The following is a 26,989-nucleotide window of genomic DNA, read 5'->3' as shown; positions in this document are numbered from 1 at the left end:
TAGGGTGTCATTAGGGGTGTAGGGTGCCATTAGGGATGTACAGTAGGGGAATAGGGTGTCATTAGGGATGTAGGGTGCCATTAGGGATGTACAGTAGGGGAATAGGGTGCCATTAGGGACGTAGGGTGCCATTAGGGATGTACAGTAGGGGAATAGGGTGTCATTAGGGATGTAGGGTGCCATTAGGGATGTACAGTAGGGGAATAGGGTGCCATTAGGGACGTAGGGTGCCATTAGGGATGTACAGTAGGGGAATAGGGTGCCATTAGGGACGTAGGGTGCCATTAGGGATGTACAGTAGGGGAATAGGGTGCCATTAGGGATGTAGGGTGCCATTAGGGATGTACAGTAGGGGAATAGGGTGCCATTAGGGACGTAGGGTGCCATTAGGGATGTACAGTAGGGGATTAGGGTGCCATTAGGGACGTAGGGTGCCATTAGGGATGTACAGTAGGGGATTAGGGTGCCATTCGGGATGTACATTAGGGGAATAGGGTGCCATTAGGGACGTACAGTAGGGGAATAGGGTGCCATTAGGGATGTAGGGTACCATTAGGGATGTACAGTAGGGGAATAGGGTGCCATTAGGGATGTACAGTAGGGGAATAGGGTGCCATTAGGGATGTAGGGTGCCATTAGGGACGTACAGTAGGGGAATAGGGTGCCATTAAGGATTTAGGGTGCCAATAGGGACGTTCAGTAGGGGAATAGGGTGCCATTAGGGATTTAGGGTGCCATTAGGGACGTACAGTAGGGGAATAGGGTGCCATTAAGGATTTAGGGTGCCAATAGGGACGTACAGTAGGGGAATAGGGTGCCATTAGGGATGTAGGGTGGCATTAGGGATGTACAGTAGGGGAATAGGGTGCCATTAGGGACTTACAGTAGGGGAATAGGGTGCCATTAGGGATGTAGGGTGCCATTAGGGATGTACAGTAGGGGAATAGGGTGCCATTAGGGATGTACAGTAGGGGAATAGGGTGCCATTAGGGATGTAGGGTGGCATTAGGGATGTACAGTAGGGGAATAGGGTACCATTAGGGATGTACAGTAGGGGAATAGGGTGCCATTAGGGACGTACAGTAGGGGAATAGGGTGCCAATAGGGATGTACAGTAGGGGAATAGGGTGCCATTAGGGGTGTAGGGTGCCATTAGGGATGTACAGTAGGGGAATAGGGTGCCATTAGGGACGTACAGTAGGGGAATAGGGTGCCAATAGGGACGTACAGTAGGGGAATAGGGTGCCATTAGGGACGTACAGTAGGGGAATAGGGTGGCATTAGGGATGTACAGTAGGGGAATAGGGTGCCATTAGGGACGTACAGTAGGGGAATAGGGTGGCATTAGGGATGTACAGTAGGGGAATAGGGTGCCATTAGGGATGTACAGTAGGGGAATAGGGTGCCAATAGGGACGTACAGTAGGGGAATAGGGTGCCAATAGGGACGTACAGTAGGGGAATAGGGTGCCAATAGGGACGTACAGTAGGGGAATAGGGTGCCATTAGGGATGTACAGTAGGGGAATAGGGTGCCATTAGGGATGTACAGTAGGGATGTAGGGTGCCATTAGGGATGTACAGTAGGGGAATAGGGTGCCATTAGGGATGTACAGTAGGGAAATAGGGTGCCATTAGGGATGTAGGGTGCCATTAGGGATGTACAGTAGGGGAATAGGGTGCCATTAGGGACGTAGGGTGCCATTAGGGATGTACAGTAGGGGAATAGGGTGCCATTAGGGATGTAGGGTGCCATTAGGGATGTACAGTAGGGGAATAGGGTGCCATTAGGGACGTAGGGTGCCATTAGGGATGTACAGTAGGGGATTAGGGTGCCATTAGGGACGTAGGGTGCCATTAGGGATGTACAGTAGGGGAATAGGGTGCCATTAGGGACGTAGGGTGCCATTAGGGATGTACAGTAGGGGATTAGGGTGCCATTCGGGATGTACATTAGGGGAATAGGGTGCCATTAGGGACGTACAGTAGGGGAATAGGGTGCCATTAGGGATGTAGGGTACCATTAGGGATGTACAGTAGGGGAATAGGGTGCCATTAGGGATGTACAGTAGGGGAATAGGGTGCCATTAGGGATGTAGGGTGCCATTAGGGACGTACAGTAGGGGAATAGGGTGCCATTAAGGATTTAGGGTGCCAATAGGGACGTTCAGTAGGGGAATAGGGTGCCATTAGGGATTTAGGGTGCCATTAGGGACGTACAGTAGGGGAATAGGGTGCCATTAAGGATTTAGGGTGCCAATAGGGACGTACAGTAGGGGAATAGGGTGCCATTAGGGATGTAGGGTGGCATTAGGGATGTACAGTAGGGGAATAGGGTGCCATTAGGGACTTACAGTAGGGGAATAGGGTGCCATTAGGGATGTAGGGTGCCATTAGGGATGTACAGTAGGGGAATAGGGTGCCATTAGGGATGTACAGTAGGGGAATAGGGTGCCATTAGGGATGTAGGGTGGCATTAGGGATGTACAGTAGGGGAATAGGGTACCATTAGGGATGTACAGTAGGGGAATAGGGTGCCATTAGGGACGACAGTAGGGGAATAGGGTGCCAATAGGGATGTACAGTAGGGGAATAGGGTGCCATTAGGGGTGTAGGGTGCCATTAGGGATGTACAGTAGGGGAATAGGGTGCCATTAGGGACGTACAGTAGGGGAATAGGGTGCCAATAGGGACGTACAGTAGGGGAATAGGGTGCCATTAGGGACGTACAGTAGGGGAATAGGGTGGCATTAGGGATGTACAGTAGGGGAATAGGGTGCCATTAGGGACGTACAGTAGGGGAATAGGGTGGCATTAGGGATGTACAGTAGGGGAATAGGGTGCCATTAGGGATGTACAGTAGGGGAATAGGGTGCCAATAGGACGTACAGTAGGGGAATAGGGTGCCAATAGGGACGTACAGTAGGGGAATAGGGTGCCAATAGGGACGTACAGTAGGGGAATAGGGTGCCATTAGGGATGTACAGTAGGGGAATAGGGTGCCATTAGGGATGTACAGTAGGGATGTAGGGTGCCATTAGGGATGTACAGTAGGGGAATAGGGTGCCATTAGGGATGTACAGTAGGGAAATAGGGTGCCATTAGGGATGTAGGGTGCCATTAGGGATGTACAGTAGGGGAATAGGGTGCCATTAGGGACGTAGGGTGCCATTAGGGATGTAGGGTGCCATTAGGGATGTACAGTAGGGGAATAGGGTGGCATTAGGGATGTAGGGTGCCATTAGGGATGTACAGTAGGGGAATAGGGTGCCATTAGGTATGTAGGGTGCCAATAGGGATGTACAGTAGGGGAATAGGGTGCCATTAGGGATGTACAGTAGGGGAATATGGTGCCATTAGGGATGTACAGTAGGGGAATAGGGTGCCATTAGGGATGTAGTGTGCCATTAGGGATGTACAGTAGGGGAATAGGGTACCATTAGGGACGTACAGTAGTGGAATAGCGTATATTATTTTATAGTATACGGCAGTGTAGTATCATGTAGTATATTATAGCAAAGTGTAGTATAGCATTGTCTAGTATAGTGTAGTGTAGTAGCATGTAGTATATTATAGTATAGTGTAGTATAGCAGTGTCTAGTATAGTGTGGTGCAGTGGCGTGTAGTATATTATAGTATAGTGTAGTATAGCATTGTCTATAGCATAGTGTTGTGTAGTATCATGTAGTATAGTATAGTATAGTATAGCGTAGTGTAGTATCATTTAGTATTTTACAGTATAGTGTAGTATAGTAGTGTCTAGTATAGTGTGGTGCAGTGGCATGTAGTCTAGTATAGGATTGTGTAGTATAGCATTGTCTATAGCATAGTGTTGTGTAGTATCATGTAGTACATTATGGTATAGCATTGTCTAGTATAGTGTGGTGCAGTGGCATGTAGTATATTATAGTATAGTGTGGTATAGCATTCTCTATAGCATAGTGTTGTGTAGTATCATGTAGTATAGTATAGTATAGCGTAGTGTAGTATCATGTAGTACATTATGGTATAGCATTGTCCAGTATCGTGTAGTGTAGTAGCATGTAGTATATTATAGTATAGTGTAGTATAGCATTGTCTAGCATATTGTAGTGTAGTAGCTTGTGGTATATTATAATATAGTGTAGTGTAGTATCATGTAGTATATTATAGTGGAGTGTCGTATCATGCAGTATAGTATAGTATGGTGTAGTATATTATAGTGGAGTGTCGTATCATGCAGTATAGTATAGTATGGTGTAGTATAGTGTAGTGGTGTAGCATGTAGTATATTATAGTATAGTGTAGTATAGTATTGTCCAGTATAGTGTAGTGTAGTAGCATGTAGTATATTATAGTATAGTGTAGTATAGCAGTGTCTAGTGTAGTGTAGTAGCATGTAGTATATTATAGTTTAGTGTAGTGTCGTATCATGTAGAATATTGTGGTATAGTATCATGTATATTGTGGTGTAGTATAGTGTAGTGTAGTAGCATGTTGTATATTATAGTGTGGTGTGGTGTCAAGCAGTGTCGTATAGTACAGTATATTGTAGCAGTGTGTAGTATATTATAGTGTAGTGTAGAGTATGGTAGTACAGTGCCTTGCGAAAGTATTCGGCACCCTTGAACTTTGTGACCTTTTGCCACATTTCAGGCTTCAAACATAAAGATATAAAACTGTATTTTTTTGTGAAGAATCAACAACAAGTGGGACACAATCATGAAGAGGAACGACATTTATTGGATATTTCAAACTTTTTCAACAAATCAAAAACTGAAAAATTGGGCGTGCAAAATTATTCAGCCCTCTTCAGTTAATACTTTGTAGCGCCACCTTTTGCTGCAATTACAGCTGTAAGTTGCTTGGGGTATGTCTCTATCAGTTTTGCACATCGAGAGACTGAAATTTTTTCCCATTCCTCCTTGCAAAACAGCTCGAGCTCAGTGAGGTTGGATGGAGAGCATTTGTGAACAGCAGTTTTCAGTTCTTTCCACAGATTCTTGATTGGATTCAGGTCTGGACTTTGACTTGGCCATTCTAACACCTGGATATGTTTATTTTTGAACCATTCCATTGTAGATTTTGCTTTATGTTTTGGATCACTGTCTTGTTGGAAGACAAATCTCTGTCCCAGTCTCAGGTCTTTCGCAGACTCCATCGGGTTTTCTTCCAGAATGGTCCTGTATTTGGCTCCATCCATCTTCCCATCAATTTTAACCATCTTCCCTGTCCCTGCTGAAGAAAAGCAGGCCCAAACCATCATGCTGCCACCACCATGTTTGACAGTGGGTATGGTATGTTCAGGGTGATGAGCTGTGTTGCTTTTACGCCAAACAACGTTTTGCATTGTTGCCAAAAAGTTCAATTTTGGTTTCATCTGACCAGAGCACCTTCTTCCACATGTTTGGTGTGTCTCCCAGGTGGCTTGTGGCAAACTTTAAACAACACTTTTTATGGATATCTTTAAGAAATGGCTTTCTTCTTGCCACTCTTCCATAAAGGCCAGATTTGTGCAATATACGACTGATTGTTGTCCTATGGACAGAGTCTCCCACCTCAGCTGTAGATCTCTGCAGTTCATCCAGAGTGATCATGGGCCTCTTGACTGCATCTCTGATCAGTCTTCTCCATGTATGAGCTGAAAGTTTAGAGGGACGGCCAGGTCTTGGTAAATTTGCAGTGGTCTGATACTCCTTCCATTTCAATATTATTGCTTGCACAGTGCTCCTTGGGATGTTTAAAGCTTGGGAAATCTTTTTGTATCCAAATCTGGCTTTAAACTTCTTCGCAACAGTATCTCGGACCTGCCTGGTGTGTTCCTTGTTCATCATGATGCTCTCTGCGCTTTTAACGGACCTCTGAGACTATCATAGTGCAGGTGCATTTATACGGAGACTTGATTACACACAGGTGGATTGTATTTATCATCATTAGTCATTTAGGTCAACATTGGATCATTCAGAGATCCTCACTGAACTTCTGGAGAGAGTTTGCTGCACTGAAAGTAAAGGGGCTGAATAATTTTGCACGCCCAATTTTTCAGTTTTTGATTTGTTAAAAAAGTTTGAAATATCAAATAAATGTCGTTCCACTTCATGATTGTGTGATTGTGTCCCACTTGTTGTTGATTCTTCACAAAAAAATACAGTTTTATATCTTTATATTTGAAGCCTGAATTGTGGCAAAAGGTCGCAAAGTTCAAGGGGGCCGAATACTTTCGCAAGGCACTGTATATTATAGTATAGAACAGTTGTCAGGATTTGGCCAGGGTTGTTCCGGGTTTTGGTCACTAGATGCCCCCATTGTGCTTTTTGACCTTATGTTTTTTCCTTGTTCCCCATTATTATTTGCACCTGTACCTCGTTTCCCCTGATTGTATTTAAACCCTTAGTTTCCCTCAGTTCTGTGCTCTGTGTTTGTATGTTAGCACCCAGCCCTAGTGTTCTGTGTTTTCTTGTCGATTCCGGTGGATGCTCTTGTGGAATTCTGTTTTTGTTTTTGAGTGTCTCTTGAGGCTTTTTTGTGCTATTCCTACCACCTTTTGGATTTGCCATTTTTGTATTTAAGGACTTCTCCTTTTTTACTTTATTAAATACACCGTCTTAAGTACTGCTGTGTCTGCCTCATCTTCTGGGTTCTGCTGAATATTCGTGGCTCAGTTGGTTAAGTGACTGTTTCTCACTCCGGAGAACCAGGTTTGTAACCGGGTCCTGACAGCAGTGTGATGTAGTGTAGCATAGTATAGTGTAGAGTAGTGTTGTGTAGTATAGTATAGTTTAGTGTAGTGTCGTATCATGTAGAATATTATGGTATAGTATCATGTATATTGTGGTTTAGTATAGTGTAGTGTAGTAGCATGTTGTATATTATAGTGTGGTGTGGTGTCAAGCAGTGTCGTATAGTACAGTATATTGTAGCAGTGTGTAGTATATTATAGTATAGCGTAGTGTAGAGTATGGTAGTATATTATAGTATAGAGCAGTGTGATGTAGTATAGTACGGTGTAGTGTAGCATATTATAGTGTAGAGTAGTGTGGTGTAGTATAGTATAGTTTAGTGTAGTGTTGTGTTGTATCATGTAGTATATTACAGTATATTATAATGTAGTGTAGTATCATGTAGTATATTATAGTATAGAGCAGTGTGATGTAGTATAGTACGGTGTAGTGTAGCATATTATAGTATAGTGTAGAGTAGTGTGGTGTAGCATATTATAGTATAGTGTAGAGTAGTGTTGTATCATGTGGTATATTACAGTATATTATAATGTAGTGTAGTATCATGTAGTATAATATAGTATAGTGTAGTGTAGAGAGGTGTAGTATATTATGGTGTAGCATATTGTAGTGTAGAGCAGTGTACTATATTATAGTATATTATAGTATAGAGTAGTGTAGTATATAGTGTAGTGTTGTATCCTGTAGTATATTATAGTATATTATAGTATAGTGTAGTGTAGAGCAGTGTAGTATATTATAGTATATTATAGTATTTTGTAGTGTAGAGTAGTCTAGTATAGTGTAGTGTTGTATCGTGTATTATATTATAGTATAGTGTATAGTGCAGTATAGTATAGTATAGTGTAGTGTAGCACCGTATAGTATATATAATATAGTATAGTATAGTGCCATGTAGTATAGTGTAGTATATTATAGTATAGTGTGGTGTTCGAACAGTGTAGTGTAGTACAGTGTAGTGTAGTATAGTGTGGTGTAGAGCAGCGTAGTAAAATATGGCGTAGTGTAGTATTGTGTAGTATAGTATAGTACAGTACTGTATAGTGAAGTGTAGAGCAGTGTAGTATAGTGTAGTATAGTATAGTATAAGATTTCACATTTATTGATCTGAGGCAAAGGGGTATAATTCATGTTTTTGTGCTCTAATGTGAAACAGTCCCCTCTGATCAGATAACCCTTCGTGGTATGTCACCTGTCCCTTATACGTGCATTCGATCTACTTGTATCTTCGCCTCTTAACATGTATTTGTAACAAAGTCAATACTCATCAAAACGTCATAAAGTATTGCTGAATAAAGTGAGAAAAAGAGAAACCCTCATCCCAGAAGAGAGCGACAGAGAGTGGATAAACTGGGAGGAGGGGAGCGGGTTGAATGGCCTGTCTGGCCATTCTCTCTTGCCCTCTCTGCCTCTCTCCGGAAGCCCGACAGGCGGTGGGAATTGTAGTGGTTTTATAAAGGACAACATTATTTTTCTCTTATAATAGGAGCATATGTGAGAATCATATTTTCCCCGGCACAACTCCTGTTGAGTGACGGGATTGGAAAGTCGTAAAGTTTTTTATTTTTTTGTGCGGGGTGGGGGGGTAATTACAGAAATATATTGCCCGACTTTTAAATTAAACTTCAAGATCCAAAATGCATTGCCTCTACGTGCTCGCTGTCACTGCGGACGTGACGATCAGATAAGCTTGGAAATTATTCTGGACCGTGAATATTCTCTGGAGATAAAACCATATTTATTTACCATGAAAAACGTTACATTATAACTTTAGACGCGCATTTATTTCGTTTGAACGTGGTCCCATCCTGGAGTGACGATATTGTGCGAGATTCGAGGAGAAAAGAGCGTTTCCAACTCCGTCCGTTTCTGCTGCCTGTTGCTCAGCTGCGTCTGAAGAAAACCAGCATCGATAAGCGTCGGATTTGTCTCCACCTGAAAAATGCCACGGGATAGCAAGAAGTCTCTCATTCAGAAAATAGCCAGCCAAGCCAATATCACATTTAAAGATTTCAATGCATCCGCAATTGGGGACAACAAAGTATTATTGGACAACCGGGGGATCTAATCGCCCTGCTAACGGAAGTCAGGACTGCAGACCTGAAGATGAAACCGAACGGCTCCCATTCCGAACACAACCCACCTGTCACGTACATGCACATCTGCGAGACGGAGTCGTTCAGTATGGGGGTGTTTCTACTGAACAGCGGGGCGTCCATCCCGCTCCACGACCACCCCGGTATGAACGGGATGCTCAAGGTTCTATACGGGAAAGTCGGTATCAGGTGTTTTGACCTGTTGGATAAACCTTCGGACCAGGTGCAGAGTGAGACCCAGTTCGACCCGCCGCTGCTGCCGTTCCAGAAGGACTCTCTGCGGCGGGCTGTGCTCCGGTCAACCATGTGGTTCACCCATGACAGTAGTCCGTGTATCTTAACCCCGCAGAGGGAGAACCTGCATCAGATCGACACGGTGGATGGACCGGCTGCTTTCCTCGACATCCTGGCACCTCCGTATGACCCTGAAGATGGGAGGGACTGTCATTATTATAAAGTCCTACAGACTGTTCCCGACGCAGACAGTAAGGTAGAGGCACAGCAGCCGTGGGAGGAAGAGACGTGGTTACTAGAGATAGGCCAGCCTGATGGCTTCTGGTGTGGGGGTGAACCATACCCCGGGCCCAAGGTTTCCTTCTAATGTCGGTGTTGTAAAGGCAGGGATACCTGCGACCAAATAGGGGCGGCCGAGGACTTTCAAAAGACTGAATCACTGTGACTGGGACATGAGTTGGAGGTGAATGAACTGCAGGTGGATAATGTCTCTGGGACATGAGTTGGAGCAGGTGAATGAACTGCAGGTGGATCATGTCTCTGGGACAGGCCTTTTGTTTAAGTGTTGAACTTTCTCCTGTAAACTTCCAAATAAGATGTTTTCATCCTGAACAGGCTCAGAAACGTCCTATGCTCTTAACACCATTTATTTGTAACTGAAAATATGATATGCCTTATGTGAATATTGAATGTAAACTTTGAAAGCAGTTATCATGTCTAGTTTCCATGTGCACACAACATTTTCTATCTTTCGTTGATTTATTCCAAACAAATGTGTGCATGTGTAAACACTAGCTTTGTGTATAATTGAAGGCTTTTATTTTGGGACAGATGAAAGTTCTACCTATAGCCTTACTGCAGATACAGGGCCTTTTATTTTGGGACAGATGAAAGTTCTACCTATAGCCTTACTGCAGATACAGGGCCTTTTATTTTGGGACAGATGAAAGTTCTACCTATAGCCTTACTGCAGATACAGGGCCTTTTATTTTGGGACAGATGAAAGTTCTACCTATAGCCTTACTGCAGATACAGGGCCTTTTATTTTGGGACAGATGAAAGTTCTACCTATAGCCTTACTGCAGATACAGGGCCTTTGGAAAGTATTCAGACCCCTTGACTTTTTTCACATTTTGTTACATAACAGCTTTATTCTAAAATATATGAAATTGTTTTTCCTCATCAATCTACACACACTACCCCATAATGACATCACAATACCCCATAATGACATCACAATATGCCATAATGACATCATAATACCCCATAATGATTAAGCAAAAAAAGGGTTTTAGAACGTTTTGCTAATTTATTACAAATAAAAAAATACAATTTCACATTTTCATAAGAATTCAGAGACTTGTCCCGAAGCCATTCCTGTGTTGTCTTGTCTGTGTGCTTAAGGTCGTTGTCCTGTTGGAGGTGAACCTTCGCCCCAGTCTGAGGTCCTGAGCGCTCTGGAGCAGGTTTTCATCAAAGATCTCTCTGTACCTTGCTCCGTTCATCTTTGCCTTGATTCTGACTAGTCTTGCCGTCCCTGGCGCTGAAAAACATCCCCACAGCATGATGCTGCCACCACTATGCTTCACCGTAGGGATGGTGCCAGGTTTCCTCCAGACGTGATGCTTGGCATTCAGGCCAAAGAGTTCAATCTTGGTTCCATCAGACCAGAGAATCTTGTTTCTCATGGTCTGAGAATCTTTACATGCCTTTTGGCAAATCCAGCGTGCTGTCATGTGCCTTTTACTGAGGAGTGGCTTCCATCTGTCCACTCTACCATAAATGCCTGATTGGTGGAATGCTGCAGAGATGGTTGTCCTTCTGGAAGGTTCTCCCATCTCCACAGAGGAGCTCTGTCAGTGACCATCGGGCAGTGGTGTAAAGTGCTTATTAAGTAAAAATATTTTAAAATACAACTTAAGTCATTTTTTGGGGTATTTTGTATTTTACTATTTATATTTTTGACTTTTACTTCACTAAATTCCTGAAGAAAAACATTTACATTTTACTTCATACATTTTCCCTGCCACCCAATAGTACTCTTTACATTTTGAATGCTTAGCAGGACAGAAAATGGTCCAATTCGCACACTTATCAAGAGAACATCCCTGGTCATCCCTACTGTCTCTGATCTGGTGGACTCACTAAACAGAGAACATCCCTGGTCATCCCTACTGCCTCTGGTCTGGAGGACTCACTAAACAGAGAACATCCCTGGTCATCCCTACTGCCTCTGGTCTGGAGGACTCACTAAACAGAGATCATCCCTGGTCATCCCTACTGTCTCTGATCTGGAGGACTCACTAAACAGAGATCATCCCTGGTCATCCTTACTGCCTCTGATCTGGAGGACTCACTAAACAGAGAACATCCCTGGTCATCCCTACTGCCTCTGATCTGGCGGACTCACTAAACAGAGAACATCCCTGGTCATCCCTACTGCCTCTGATCTGGAGGACTCACTAAATACAAATGCTTTGTTTTTAAATGATGTCTGCGTTTTGGCGTGTGACCCTGGCTATCTGTAAATAAATAAATAAAACATGAATATTGCTCCGTCTGGTTTGCTTATTAGAAGTTATTTGTTATTATTCATGCTTTTACTTTTGATACTTAAGTATATTTAAAAACAAATAGTTTTTTCTAGGGAGTTTTTCCTAGCCACCGTGCTTCTACACCTGCATTGCTTGCTGTTTGGGGTTTTAGGCTGGGTTTCTGTACAGCACTTTGAGATATCAGCTGATGTACGAAGGGCTATATAAATAAATTTGATTTGATTTGATTTGAACTAGTTTTAGACTTTTACTGAAGTAGTATTTTACTGGGTGACTTCCACTTTTACTGGAGTCATTTTCTATTGAGGTATGTGTGACAGTTGAGTCCTTTTCTATTAAGGTATGTATGACAATTGAGTCCTTTTCTATTAAGGTATGTATGACAGTTGAGTCCTTTTCTATTAAGGTATGTATGACAGTTGAGTCCTTTTCTATTAAGGTATGTATGACAGTTGAGTCCTTTTCTATTAAGGTATGTATGACAGTTGAGTCCTTTTCTATTAAGGTATGTATGACAGTTGAGTCCTTTTCTATTAAGGTATGTATGACAGTTGAGTCCTTTTCTATTAAGGTATGTATGACAATTGAGTCCTTTTCTATTAAGGTATGTATGACAATTGAGTCCACAACTGCCAATGGGTTCTTGGTCACGACCCTGACCAAGGCCTTTCCCCCCCTGATTGGTCAGTTTGGCCGGGTAAAATACCAGCAACAGTGTGTGAAAACCTTGTGAAGACTTACAGAAAACGTTTGATCTCTGTCATTGCCAACAAAGGGTATATAACAAAGTATTGAGATAAACTTTTGTTATTGACCAAATACTTTTTCCCACCATAATTTGCAAATAAATTCATTAAAAATCCTACAATGTGATTTCCTGGATTTTTTTTCTCATTTTGTCTGTCATAGTTGAAGTGTACCTATGATGAAAATTACAGGCCTCTCATCTTTTTAAGTGTATGTAGTACTGTGCAATATATTTCCATGTAGTCATGGCTCTATGTAGTACTGTGGAATAGAGTTCCATGTAGTCATGGCTCTATGTAGTACTGTGGAATAGAGTTCTATGTAGTCATGGCTCTATGTGGTACTGTGGAATAGAGTTCCATGTAGTCATGGCTCTATGTAGTACTGTGGAATAGAGTTCCATGTAGTCATGGCTCTATGTAGTACTGTGGAATAGAGTTCCATGTAGTCATGGCTCTATGTAGTACTGTGGAATAGAGTTCCATGTGGTCGTGGCTCTATGTAGTACTGTGGAATAGAGTTCCATGTAGTCATGGCTCTATGTGGTACTGTGGAATAGAGTTCCATGTAGTACTGTGGAATAGAGTTCTATGTAGTCATGGCTCTATGTGGTACTGTGGAATAGAGTTCCATGTAGTCATGGCTCTATGTAGTACTGTGGAATAGAGTTCCATGTAGTCATGGCTCTATGTAGTACTGTGGAATAGAGTTCCATGTAGTCATGGCTCTATGTAGTACTGTGGAATAGAGTTCCATGTGGTCGTGGCTCTATGTAGTACTGTGGAATAGAGTTCCATGTAGTCATGGCTCTATGTGGTACTGTGGAATAGAGTTCCATGTAGTACTGTGGAATAGAGTTCCATGTGGTCATGGCTCTATGTAGTACTGTGGAATAGAGTTCCATGTAGTCATGGCTCTATGTAGTACTGTGCGCCTCCCATAGTCTGTTCTGGACTTGGGGACTGTGAAGAGACCTCTGGTGGCATGTCTTGTGGGATATGTTGGGTGTCTGAGCTGTGTGTAAGTAGTTCAACAGGTGCTTTCAAATACAAATACAAATACAAGTAGTGATGAAGTCAATCTCTCCTCCACTTTGAGCCAGGAGAGATTGACATGCATATTATTAATGTTAGCTATCCATGTACATTAAAGGCCCAGCTGTGCTTCCCTGTTCTGAGACAATTGTCCCTCTTTGTGGCACCTGACCACATGACCGAACAGTCGTCCCAGTGCAACAAAACTAGGGCCTGTAGGACCTGCCTTGTTGATCGTGTTGTTAAGAAGGTAGAAACTAGGGCCTGTAGGACCTGCCTTGTTGATCGTGTTGTTAAGAAGGTAGAAACTAGGGCCTGTAGGACCTGCCTTGTTGACAGTGCTGTTAAGAAGGTAGAAACTAGGGCCTGTAGGACCTGCCTTGTTGATAGTGTTGTTAAGAAGGTAGAAACTAGGGCCTGTAGGACCTGCCTTGTTGATAGTGTTGTTAAGAAGGTAGAAACTAGGGCCTGTAGGACCTGCCTTGTTGATAGTGTTGTTGAGAAGGTAGAAACTAGGGCCTGTAGGACCTGCCTTGTTGATAGTGTTGTTGAGAAGGTAGAAACTAGGGCCTGTAGGACCTGCCTTGTTGATAGTGTTGTTAAGAAGGTAGAAACTAGGGCCTGTAGGACCTGCCTTGTTGATAGTGTTGTTAAGAAGTTAGAAACTAGGACCTGTAGGACCTGCCTTGTTGATAGTGTTGTTAAGAAGGTAGAAACTAGGGCCTGTAGGACCTGCCTTGTTGATAGTGTTGTTGAGAAGGTAGAAACTAGGGCCTGTAGGACCTGCCTTGTTGATAGTGTTGTTGAGAAGGTAGAAACTAGGGCCTGTAGGACCTGCCTTGTTGATAGTGTTGTTGAGAAGGTAGAAACTAGGGCCTGTAGGACCTGCCTTGTTGATAGTGTTGTTAAGAAGTTAGAAACTAGGACCTGTAGGACCTGCCTTGTTGATAGTGTTGTTAAGAAGGTAGAAACTAGGGCCTGTAGGACCTGCCTTGTTGATAGTGTTGTTGAGAAGGTAGAAACTAGGGCCTGTAGGACCTGCCTTGTTGATAGTGTTGTTAAGAAGGTAGAAACTAGGGCCTGTAGGACCTGCCTTGTTGATAGTGCTGTTAAGGAGGCAGAGCAGCTCTTTATTACAGACAGACTTCTCCCCTTCCTAGGTACTGCTGTAGCAACATGTTTTGACCATGACACAAATGACTTTGACAGACAGTTTGTTGGTGACATATAACTCAGCTTAAAGTTGTTTAGGCCTATCGATTGGTGTTGGGAAACACGATCTACTGTCTCATGGATATGTGTCAAGTATGTTTCATGACACATCTTTAGGTGGCAGGTAGAATGTCCATCAGACCTTTTCTGTTGACTGTTGTGTTCTGTTGATCTATAAAGTGGCCTTTACTGTATCAACCTGTTGTGTGTGTCTGTCATTCAACGGTTGTCTACGATCAAAACAGTTTACAAAGATACTGTACATGAGATGTTGCTATATCCTGTGGTTTCAATCAACTCTTTGTTCTTTTTTAATGTTGATCAGACTACCGGCATTATATTTTAATGTTGATCAGACTACCTGCATTAGATTTTAATGTTGATCAGACTACCGGCATTAGATATTAATGTTGATCAGACTACCGGCATTAGATATTAATGTTGATCAGACTACCGGCAATAGATATTAATGTTGAACAGACTACGTATTCGTTTTTAATGTTGATCAGACTACGGTATTAGATATTAATGTTGAACAGACTACCGGCATTAGATATTAATGTTGATCAGACTACCGGCAATAGATATTAATGTTGAACAGACTACGGAATTAGTCTTTAATGCTGAACAGACTACCGGCATTAGATATTAATGTTGATCAGACTACCGGCAATAGATTTTTAATGTTGAACAGACTACGGTATTAGTTTTTAATGTTGATCAGACTACGGTATTAGTTTTTAATGTTGAACAGACTACGGTATTAGTTTTTAATGTTGATCAGACTACGGAATTAGTCTTTAATGTTGATCAGACTACGGCATTAGTTTTTAATGTTGATCAGACTACGGTATTAGTTTTTAATGTTGATCAGACTACGGTATTAGTTTTTAATGTTGATCAGACTACGGTATTAGTTTTTAATGTTGATCAGACAACGGCATTAGATTTGGATGATCAAAGTATATACTTCAGATTATTATTATTATTTTTTTTACCTTTATTTAACGTATTATTATTCGTATTATTGGATGTCCTGTGTGTATAGATCTCTACATGAACAACGGTAAAGATCTTTCCTGTTCTAGTTGTTGTTCACCACAACATCAGAACAGCACGGATAGACGGTGAGTGGGAGCAGCCTTGTGAAGGCATGACTCACATCAGACTGACGTTACACGGGAATTACCATGCCCACCCCTTCTGGTGTACTTTCCAATAATATTACATTATATTCATGTTGTTCAGAGTTTACTTTATTTGTTTTTAGTTCACAAGAAATAACCAGGCCTTTCTGGAGGCCATTGAGATTTTTAAAAATCAACATTAACATTTAATATGAGTCGGAAACATTCACGAAAAACAAATGTCAAGTCGGTTTGAGTTCAATTATTTACATTCCTTATTGTTAGACATAAACCACAACACGTTCCATAGTTACACGGCACAATGTGTACAAAAATATACATATAATCAAACTTTGATATTAAATGACAAAATGTACAATTCATTAAATCGTCCTTGTATTGACAATGTACAAAAATAACGTGTGAAACGAGGCACAACAGGGGGAAATACAATCAATGAACATGTTAAAATGGACACATTTTTGTATAGTAAATAATTTAAAACACCTTTCCTTCTAAATTATTGCAAACATACGTTCTTTCCATGCAGCGTTGTGTATATTGTAGCCTATTGGCGCGTCAGTGTAAATGTGCTTGATATTAATCCTCAACATGTTTCTTCCCGATACCTGAAGAGGATATAGGCAGCCACGTGTTAAAAGTATTGTCTATTAACTTGACTGACTTCAGTAGCCTATGCAAACAAAGTGCGTTTCTCTCAGCCACCAAACTAAGAGGATACATCGTGGGAACGTTTGGAGCGCAGCCGGAATGATGCGCAATTACGCATGAAAGAGAATTATGCTGTTGCATGTAAAGTTCGTTCCATATTATGTTTTGAACTTGCAGCTTCCAAACAATTAAACCTCAATCTCTATTGTCTTTAGTTCGTCAAGGTTTCTAAATATGTATTCCATAAACCTATTGGCGATAGTGTGTTCTATACCGCCCGCGAGGGGCATCCCGCCAGCTGTCCCGTGCTGGAGGAGCAGACTCCGCTAGATGTGCTTATAGAACCGGTACCGGAGCGATCAGAGTTCGTGTTGTTTGATGGCGCAGTGGATGATTTTCTCTCTTTCTGTCTGAGATGAATCTTGGTGTGTCTTTTGCGCTCGTCGCTCCTCGCGAACTTACGGCCACAGAAATCACAGGCGAAGGGCTTCTCTCCGGTGTGCGTGCGGATGTGCGTGGTGAGGTGGTCGCTGCGGCTAAAGTTCCTCATGCAGATCCGGCACTGGAACGGTTTGTGTCCCGTGTGGATCCGGATGTGTCTGGTCAGCTCGTCAGACCGAGAGAACCGCCGGTCGCAGCCTTCCGCTGGGCAGGGGTACGGCCGCTCATGGACCGGGGTCTTGCTCGGCCTGTTGGGATATTTTCTGGGCCGCAGGATGGGTCTCAGGGGAGGTTCTGGGGGCTGTACGCGGTGGGGAGTCTGGGTCCATCCGAGACCGGCCCACCTAATGTAAAGTTCCTAATAGTGTTCAGGGGAGTCAGAGGTGGGGGTACTCTAAAGGAGTCCAGTGGGCAGGGGAAGGGCTTGCGGTCAGGCATGGCCTGCATGTCCCTCTGACAGGTCGGCTGGAAGAACCCAGCATAGTCTGGGATGATGGGGAAGAGACCCGAGTCTGTGTTGGGCTTAGGGGAGGAGTAGGACGGCGGCGGGTAAGAGATACCGGGCCCGGTGGAGAGGAAGGCCGACGGGTCCTGGTAGACCTCCCCACAGCCGTAGGGAGGCGGGGAAGAGTAGAGGTGGTGCTCCATGTCGGCCTGGTTCTGGGCCATGGTGCAGCTGAGCGTGGAGGAGAAATGGCCGGGAGAGCCGGAGGACGCCGGGGAGGAGGAGGCGGAAGATGGCTGGGTCATGCCCAGGATCCCCGCACTCACAATGTTGATGACGCCCTCGGGGTTCCAGTTACCTGGATACTGAGAGTCGATGGAGAACTTTCCCATGTAGGTGAAGGTCTGGTTCCGATGGCTAGGTGGCTGGGAGAAGCTAGAGTAAGACAGGTCGAGAGAGCGTTTCTCTAAGCTCATATCGCCACTCATCAAGCCATCTGGAAGATAAGAAGAGACATCTTAGCAGATAATCACGAAACAAACAAATCAGAGAGCTTTAAAAAAACATCCTGCAGGTCCGTTCTCGTGCGCACAGTGTTTGGTGCGCGCTGCGCGCTCGCATCCTTTACCCACCGGTCATTCATTCAACTTTTCAAAGAGGTGCCGTTTTACTTTTACGCAAACTTTTTTGGGGAAAAGTGCGTAACTCTAGCCATGTGCCTCTAAAACATGACATGTTTTATTACCATTGATACAAATATCCAGACATACATTTGTCCCACAACCATTAATTCAAAAATATTTCCAAAATCTCTTTGGCCAAGATGAAAAAATGCAATATCAAACATTATGCATAATATTATAACCTACACGTAGTAGCCGATGTGTTTCCTCTCCAATAACCAACACAGCACATGTTGCATTCTCTAAAGGTCCCCATGATATCAAAACAACACCCTGTATAGTCCACGCTTACCTGGAGCTCCGCTAAGATGGTCGTGGTAGTGGCCGCCTAAATCAGCGTTAGGAAAGATAGCCACCCCGGGCGGCAGACTGTCATGATCCACAGAGTAGATGGAATCAGAGACAGGATGGACATACCCACCCAGAGAGACCGGGACTTTCTCTAAAGTTTTAGCCGTCATCATTTAACTAACGGCTTCTCGCTGTTTCCAGGGTTAAAACGGTATTTTATACCGGCTGGTTGAGTATGTGTGGCCTTACAGTCCTATCCTACACTGAAACATCTGATAACCTGTCCGGATAAGTTAACACAATCTGGAGCGTGTGTTGATACCACCTCTATAGTCTACTGTACTCTCTCCAGATCATCAGGCTGTTTAGTGAATGACGGATCCTAGCAGCACGAGTAGCAGTAGTATGTATTTATCAGTGGGGCAGTGAATGCGCCACTACGTCACTGCCCAAACAAGGACCGTTTGGTTTGAGAGAGGAGGCGCTGGGGGATCCTATTGGCCCCGGGCTGTCAATGGAGAACCCACAAGTGAAAGTTCGCCAATATAAAGCGATAAAATATGTTTGTTTTTTCTCCATGCAGTTTCCATTAGCACGAAAATGATAAAACAATATAGGTGTAAAGAAATGAACGAATGCAAGATGGCATGTTATCAGTTTAGACGGACATCAATGTTACAAGCGTATCTGATGTATACGATTTGAAATGTTTCCTCTACACATCGCCTTCAAATAGGAATTCCGGTTCTTCTCTCGAAGCCATACATGGTTTTATCCGGTAAATCTAAGAACACCCCTGCCTACATATAAGGGTTCTATTCCGGAATATGAGCGTCGGAAACTATCGAGTCTTGCCGAGCAAGAGCAGCGACAGAACTACCATCGCAAACCACAATCAAATGAGAGCCACAATCACGGAATTTTCACCTTTGCTGCATTAGACTCGGAAACTTTGTCAGGGTCGTTTGAATAGGCTTTGCTTTAGGAAAGACTGGGCTACAGGCCTATTTAGTTACGAGCTATTTATATCACTAGAAGGGAAATGGTTTGTCTTGAAATGTAATGACTTTCACATCCTGAAATGAAACGGGTAAAGGCACATGGTCTAATGATAACGGAACATATGGATACAGTAGTAGGCCCAGACTAGCTATACATTAGGCCTATAATCTATTATAGTCAAATATATGTTTTATATTGGAACATAGGCTACTAATAATATGATTATTGTATTTGTTGTTATTATTATTATTATTTTGTTGTTGATTCTCAATACTGTTGCCCTCCAGTGGTGTTGAGCGGAACTGAGAGGTCGACTCGTCTGTCCGGCAGGCCGACGAGGTTTCTTACTGTCTGGTGTTTCAGTGATACACATCTATAAACCTCCTCAACCCCACGCGCATTTTAGAAAACCGGACATAGTTCACAATAACATTTCCGTTCAGAGGCGATAAGGCGATGCGTGAAATAATGTAATTGGCACAGCTTGGTAGACTCGGTATACTGGTAAAGTCCCCCCGTGGGTTGAGAAACTTGAAAGTTAAAAACTAGATGGGTGGGTGGGTGAGCGGTTCGGGGCCCTGGTTGGAAGGCAATTTCCAGCTTGTGGCTGTGTCAAGTAACGCGTGGGAGAAAATTATCTAAATTTAAACATTTGATGGCTATAAAAAGTTATTACATTTTCTTGATACTTATACATTAGACTATACGTATTATTATTATTATTGTGACTAGTTAGGCTTATTATTGTGTTAATATTACTATAATAACGATTAAATAACAATTATTGCTAGTAATAATAATAATAATAACAACAGTGTATAGACAAGAATGAATCTTTCGTTATTCAGCTCCCTGACTCTGTGACTGGAAAAAGGCTCTGGTTGATTTGCGAGGTTTCCGGTTTGAAAGGAAACCGCACGGAGCATCATGATCACACACACTCCTCACATTAATCCGTCTGGAGTCAATAAAGGCCTGTCAATGACAACTCTATTCATTTAACACCATGCTGCTGCTCCTTCCATCGGCCCGTCAGTTAAACATATCATTAGCAATATGGGAACTGACTGTGAATAAAACCCTTTCTATTAGACCGCTGCTCAATTAGACGATTGTAGCCTATAAATGGCAATAGATCATTTATCTGTTGTCAAGGTTGTATTGGAGAAAACGAGAGATAATGGCAGACTGCTTAATAAGCTAATTATCCGACCTATATATTTACAGTTCCTCTTTGTAGCACGTTAAGAGGTCGAAACCACAGGAGAGGCGGTGGGCTCTGCGGAGTTGTGTGATAGGAACAGGATGGTGAGTGAAAAACGTATGTTTATCAATCACGACATTTTAAATTATGTTTTCTTTTTTATCTTCCAGCATTAAAACAGCAGATTCTGTATTTGTTAAGATAGTCCAAGTTTATTACAGAAATGTTGAAAAATGATTAGCATCCATTTGCTCTTGGATACCAATGGTTCCGTGTGTAAAAGTGCTCTTCTCTCCTCATCCTGAACGTTATAATATCAGGCTCAATAGGTCATCAGGATCTGGCCTGTGTGCTCACAGACAGACAGGGGGCAGCACGTTGTATTACCTGTCCCGGAAGCAGCCTAAACATGTTGTACAACCTGTCCCGGAAGCAGCCTAAACAGGTTGTATTACCTGTCCTAGAAGCAGCCTAAACATGTTGTATTACCTGTCCTAGAAGCAGCCTAAACAGGTTGTATTACCTGTCCTAGAAGCAGCCTAAACATGTTGTATTACCTGTCCTAGAAGCAGCCTAACATGTTGTATTACCTGTCCTAGAAGCAGCCTAACATGTTGTATTACCTGTCCTAGAAGCAGCCTAAACATGTTGTATTACCTGTCCTGAAAGCAGCCTAACATGTTGTATTACCTGTCCTAGAAGCAGCCTAACATGTTATATAACCTGTCCTGGAAGCAGTCTAAACATGTTGTATTACCTGTCCTAGAAGCAGCCTAAACATGTTGTACTGATTCACTGGTTTTATTGTCTACACTGATTCACTGTTATATTACCTGTTTAAACTTGCAAGCCTGCCTAACATGAACCATTCATATTCTGTCCTACAGCAAACATGGAGGCTGTATTAGCAGATCCAGTTGATTGTGTGTTGTTACCTGTGTGTATGTGTGTTATATTACCTGTGAAGTGTGTGTGTGTGTGTGTGTTGTATTACCTGTAAACATGTTGTATTACCTGATAAACATGTCACTGTGTGTGTGTTTACTAAGTGTGTGTGTGTGTGTGTGTGTGTGTGTGTGTGTGTGTGTGTGTGTGTGTGTGTGTGTGTGTGTGTGTGTGTGTGTGTGTGTGTGTGAACCATATGTGTGTGAACCTTGTGTGTGTGTGTGTGTGTGTGTGTGTGTGTGTGTGTGTGTGTGTGTGTGTGTGTGTGTGTGTGTGTGTGTGTGTGTGTGTGTGTGTGTGTGTGTGTGTGTGTGTGTGTGTGTGTGTGTGTGTGTGTGTGTGTGTGTGTGTGTGTGTGTGTGTGTGTGTGTGTGTGTGTGTGTGTGTGTGTGTGTGTGTGTGTGTGAACCATATGTGTGTGAATCATATGTGTGTGTGTGTGTGTTGGAATGCCCCCCTTCACCCACCATATGAGTTTCTGTTTTAGCCAGTCTTTCCAAACGGTAAGGCAGTAACACACTAACACACTGTGTCTTCTAATACAGTACTGTAGCAGCCTTTGGTCCAGCCCCACAACAGAGTCTTGTTCATGTCAAATGCCTCCACAACTACCTCACCTCTGAACATTACCTTCGTGTCTGATCAACTTCAGAAACTACAACTTGAGAAACTAAAAAAAACTTTCATCCACACATTCTAGTGACATGAAAGCCATTGAGCTGTCTGAGGAAGAAAGTCCTTTTGTTTTGGGCCCACCAACTAAGACCATACACCGGTACCGCCTACACACTGCGATTTCATTGGACCTTCTAACTACATGTGAGAAGACTTAGACCACCAAATGGGAAACCAAACCACAGCCTCCCCCGTTGTCTCCCACCTCTGTCTCCTCCTAAGACAACAACACGCCCAGGTATCGTTCCACAGAGAACTGTCACAGTCATACTATCAAAACTACGTCTCCATCCTCCACCCTGCTGTTCTGTGGAGCATAGAGAGACCACCACTATCTCTGTCTATCTAACATGGCTTCACTAACCACCTCAATGGGGCGGCAGGGTAGCCTAGTGGTTAGAGCGTTGGACTAGTAACCGAAAGGTTGCAAGTTCGAATCCCTGATCTGACAAGGTACAAATCTGTCGTTCTCCCCCTGAACAGGCAGTTAACCCACTGTTCCTAGGCCGTCATTGAAAATAAGAATTTGTTGTTAACTGACTTGCCTAGTTAAATAAAGGTTAAAAAAAATGGAACTGTGTAGTATTGTCTAATCTAGCCTAGTCCACCAGTCCACCAGTCCACCAGTCCACCAGTCCAGCATGGACATTGTCACGCAGAAAGACCATCCATTAATGATCATGTTTCCTAAGCGTCCATAACAACTCCTCAGTGGTTATCGACTGGAGTGTGTCTCTGTGAATCACTCCGGCATTCGATAGCTGCAACCAGTGACAGTCAGACCAGACATTTACATTGTCCTGTCTGAGTTACCTGCCATGAGGCCCCATCGGTGTGCCTGTCAGGAGCCACGGCATTTCTCCGACCTAATAGCTCTGGGCTGAATAAATACTGGTGACAGAGTGATGCCCGGAGTGGCAGGGCTGTGCTGATTACCCCGTTAGTACTGTGTTAGAGGGTGACTACCAAATAGAACCCTATTCCTTATGCAGTACACTACTTCTGACCAGGGCCCGTAGGGAATAGGCTACCGTTGGGGACGCACCCGTTGTCTCAGGTGTTTAAACACGGCCTCGGAGCCTGAACGTCCATAATGACACGAGGTAATGAAGCTGCCCTGTTTTACAAGCCATGTTAACTAGCCCCCTGTGTCTGACTCGCCGCTTCTAGATAACCTGACCGCTCTAGCTCACTGCTTGACACAGGGACATACCTAGTTCAAATGATCGTTCTTCTCTTGTGGTCAAGTCAAATAGAGTGAGGTTCTTCAATATGATAGAGTGAGGTTCTTTAATCAAGGCTGGTCAAATAGAGTGAGGTTCTTTAATTAAGGCTGGTCTAATAGAGTGAGGTTCTTTAATCAAGGCTGGTCAAATAGAGTGAGGTTCTTTAATCAAGGCTGGTCAAATAGAGTGAGGTTCTTCAATCAAGGCTGGTCTGATAGAGTGAGGTTCTTTAATCAAGGCTGGTCTAATAGAGTGAGGTTCTTCAATCAAGGCTGGTCTGATAGAGTGAGGTTCTTCAACCAAGGCTGGTCTAATAGAGTGAGGTTCTTTAATCAAGGCTGGTCTAATAGAGTGAGGTTCTTTAATTAAGGCTGGTCTAATAGAGTGAGGTTCTTTAATCAAGGCTGGTCTGAATACTGGTGTCTGTCTGAAGGAGAGGGGCTTGTAGCACTGTGGAGATGTGTTGTCCTAGTGCAAGTTATCATGTGATCTGAAAATGGAAAACTTTCCCAAACATATAACTGTAACATAAACAACTCGTGTAGAGATCCTTAATAACTTGGTAGAGGTCACTAGCGGTCATTAATTTCGTTATTGCTGTTTGTAAGTGCTTCGTGCTAAATGAACACTGTGATTTGTACTGTCGTGTATGTTATTGGTAGCCTATTGAAAGTGTCTCAGTCAGGAAACAAAAGGTCTGCATTCTGTCTCAGAACACAGGAAACCTATGTGTTGGTTCACGCCATTTGAATGTTTCACATTTTCAGGAATTCTCATCATCCTCCTCCTCAAATGAAATGAGGAAACAGTTTGAAATGCTCTTGTTTTTCTGTGTCTTGCCCACACACGCAACAATGTTAGCCTACCGAACCCCAGTGGCCTGTCCTGGCAGCCAGGGCCTGGCCTGTTGAATGCCTGGTGGACGATGGGGCCGATGGGGGCCTCTGGACAGGGCCTTTGGGGCCGATGGGGGCCTCTGGACAGGGCCTTTGGGGGCCGATGGGGGCCTCTGGACAGGGCCTTTGGGGCCGATGGGGGCCTCTGGACAGGGCCTTTGGGGCCGATGGCAGGTCCTGCTGGGGACTGATGGCACTGAGCACACTGCCTCAACCCCCACGCCACCCGCCAGCTGCTGAACACAGAACTTTATTTTTGTATGCGTGTGGCTATGAGGATGTATTTAATCAGTCGTTTCCTTGGTTGGGTTTTCTTTGTTTTTGAGGTGCCAGTCCTAACCAACCTAACTGAATGATTTGGTGTTATGAGGTAAATAGTAGTTTAAGTCTCAGTTTAACTGATTGATAACACGGTCATGTGTTTAGTTCCCTGTCCTGATAATTCATTTCTTCTATTACCAACGACATGGTATTTAAATGACAGGAGATGTTCTTCTCCTATTGGCTACTGTACAATTATCTCAACGAATCAGATATTTTCAAAGCCTTTGGAATGCGACATTTTTTGTTGTTGATCACCTCGGGAGAAAAGAGAGGGAAAGTGCAATGAGAAAGGAATGCTCAACCCTGGCTCTTGGTCAGCTGGTCGCCCTAGTCCTCTTCTGGCTATAGGACCTCTCTAGGACAGGACAGCATAAAGCAACCTGTCACCCTCCACCCACTCCGCCCTCCACCCACAGTCTCAGATGAGCTTTGTCACACAGCAGTGAATGGAAGGAGAGCAACCTGTTATAATACCCAAGACAACATGTGGGAGATGCTGCATGGGCAGAATTCTTTCTTGTGATGTGTGTAGGAGGCTGTGGTTGTTTTTGTGTGTTTTCTGTTTCTGTTGATGCGGACCATCAAAGCTCTGTTTGGAAACCTACGGCCAGGGGAAGCATCCTGAGAAATACCCATCTCATTCAGAGTATTACCTCTATTAGAAACAGTGGTTTCTGTAAATGTTGGTCAACACGATGCTCTTAGTGGACACATTGTGGCAGTCACAGTGGCAGTGTGTTACATTGACAGTAATGGTTGTTATGTTCGTAATATTTACACGAATCCAAGGTCTGTTATTGGTTTCTTCTATTATAGTTTAGCTTTAAAATATTATTCCACAAATCAATCAATCAATGATATTATTCTCTGTTGTTGTGTTGCATAGTTTTATAAATACAGTAGCTGCGATACCTTACATTCAACAGAATTAAAAACGGAATACAATATTCATTTTGTTTTATAAAGGTGTCGTTCTGTGTTGAATAACTTTCTCATTAGCGCGTTACTTTTCCACTAATTGAACAAACGTTGTTTATTAGTTTATATAAATGAGCTCATGACTTTATCATCACTTAAAATGTGCAATAACAACTTCCAGCACAGAAACGAGACCTCCCTCAACACTCCAACAACTTCCAGCTCAGAAACAAGACCTCCTTCAACACTCCAACAACTTCCAGCACAGAAACAAGACCTCCTTCAACACTCCAACAACTTCCAGCACAGAAACAAGACCTCCCTCAACACTCCAACAACTTCCAGCACAGAAACAAGACCTCCTTCAACACTCCAACAACTTCCAGCACAGAAACAAGACCTCCTTCAACACTCCAACAACTTCCAGCACAGAAACAAGACCTCCTTCAACACTCCAACAACTTCCAGCTCAGAAACAAGACCTCCCTCAACACTCCAACAACTTCCAGCACAGAAACAAGACCTCCCTCAACACTCCAACAACTTCCAGCACAGAAACAAGACCTCCCTCAACACTCCAACAACTTCCAGCACAGAAACAAGACCTCCTTCAACACTCCAACAACTTCCAGCACAGAAACAAGACCTCCTTCAACACTCCAACAACTTCCAGCACAGAAACAAGACCTCCTTCAACACTCCAACAACTTCCAGCACAGAAACAAGACCTCCCTCAACACTCCAACAACTTCCAGCTCAGAAACAAGACCTCCCTCAACACTCCAACAACTTCCAGCACAGAAACAAGACCTCCCTCAACACTCCAACAACTTCCAGCACAGAAACAAGACCTCCTTCAACACTCCAACAACTTCCAGCACAGAAACAAGACCTCCTTCAACACTCCAACAACTTCCAGCACAGAAACAAGACCTCCTTCAACACTCCAACAACTTCCAGCACAGAAACAAGACCTCCTTCAACACTCCAACAACTTCCAGCACAGAAACAAGACCTCCTTCAACACTCCACCAACTTCCAGCACAGAAACAAGACCTCCTTCAACACTCCAACAACTTCCAGCACAGAAACAAGACCTCCCTCAACACTCCACCAACTTCCAGCACAGAAACAAGACCTCCTTCAACACTCCAACAACTTTTCTGGAAGTCAAATTATTTTCAACACCACCCTCCAAAGTTAGAGCCTCTCCTTTGCATGAAGAGTGGAACACGTCCCCTACAATTACAGCACATTGTAACATCCCCTCTCCTTAGTTCTACCCTAAAAGCCCCACATCAGTCACAGGTCTCCATTAACACATGAAGACCCACTGTATAGAAGTGTGTGTGTGTGTGTGTGTGTGTGTGTGTGTGTGTGTGTGTGTGTGTGTGTGTGTGTGTGTGTGTGTGTGTGTGTGTGTGTGTGTGTGTGTGTGCGTAACAGGAAACAGAGTGTGTAGTTGGATACGCTGTACTCACATTACCATGGTGACAGTGTAGAAGTGTCTCTGTGAGAGGGCCAATCATGTGAGTGGGCTCCTAG

The 26,989-nt window shown here is 43.4% G+C and overlaps 2 pseudogenes; one reads left to right on the top strand and one right to left on the bottom strand.

Moving 5' to 3' along the window:
• The first annotated feature begins 8,384 nt into the window (after window positions 1–8,384).
• Window positions 8,385–11,595, top strand: LOC135536594 (2-aminoethanethiol dioxygenase-like; annotated as a pseudogene).
• Window positions 11,596–15,833: 4,238 nt separating this feature from the next.
• Window positions 15,834–18,659, bottom strand: LOC135536592 (early growth response protein 2b-like; annotated as a pseudogene).
• Window positions 18,660–26,989: the final 8,330 nt, after the last annotated feature.

Source organism: Oncorhynchus masou, unplaced genomic scaffold (genome assembly GCF_036934945.1).
Source record: "Oncorhynchus masou masou isolate Uvic2021 unplaced genomic scaffold, UVic_Omas_1.1 unplaced_scaffold_642, whole genome shotgun sequence".
NCBI classification, from domain to species: Eukaryota; Metazoa; Chordata; class Actinopteri; order Salmoniformes; family Salmonidae; genus Oncorhynchus; species Oncorhynchus masou.
This window is presented reverse-complemented; position numbering and strand designations above follow the sequence as displayed.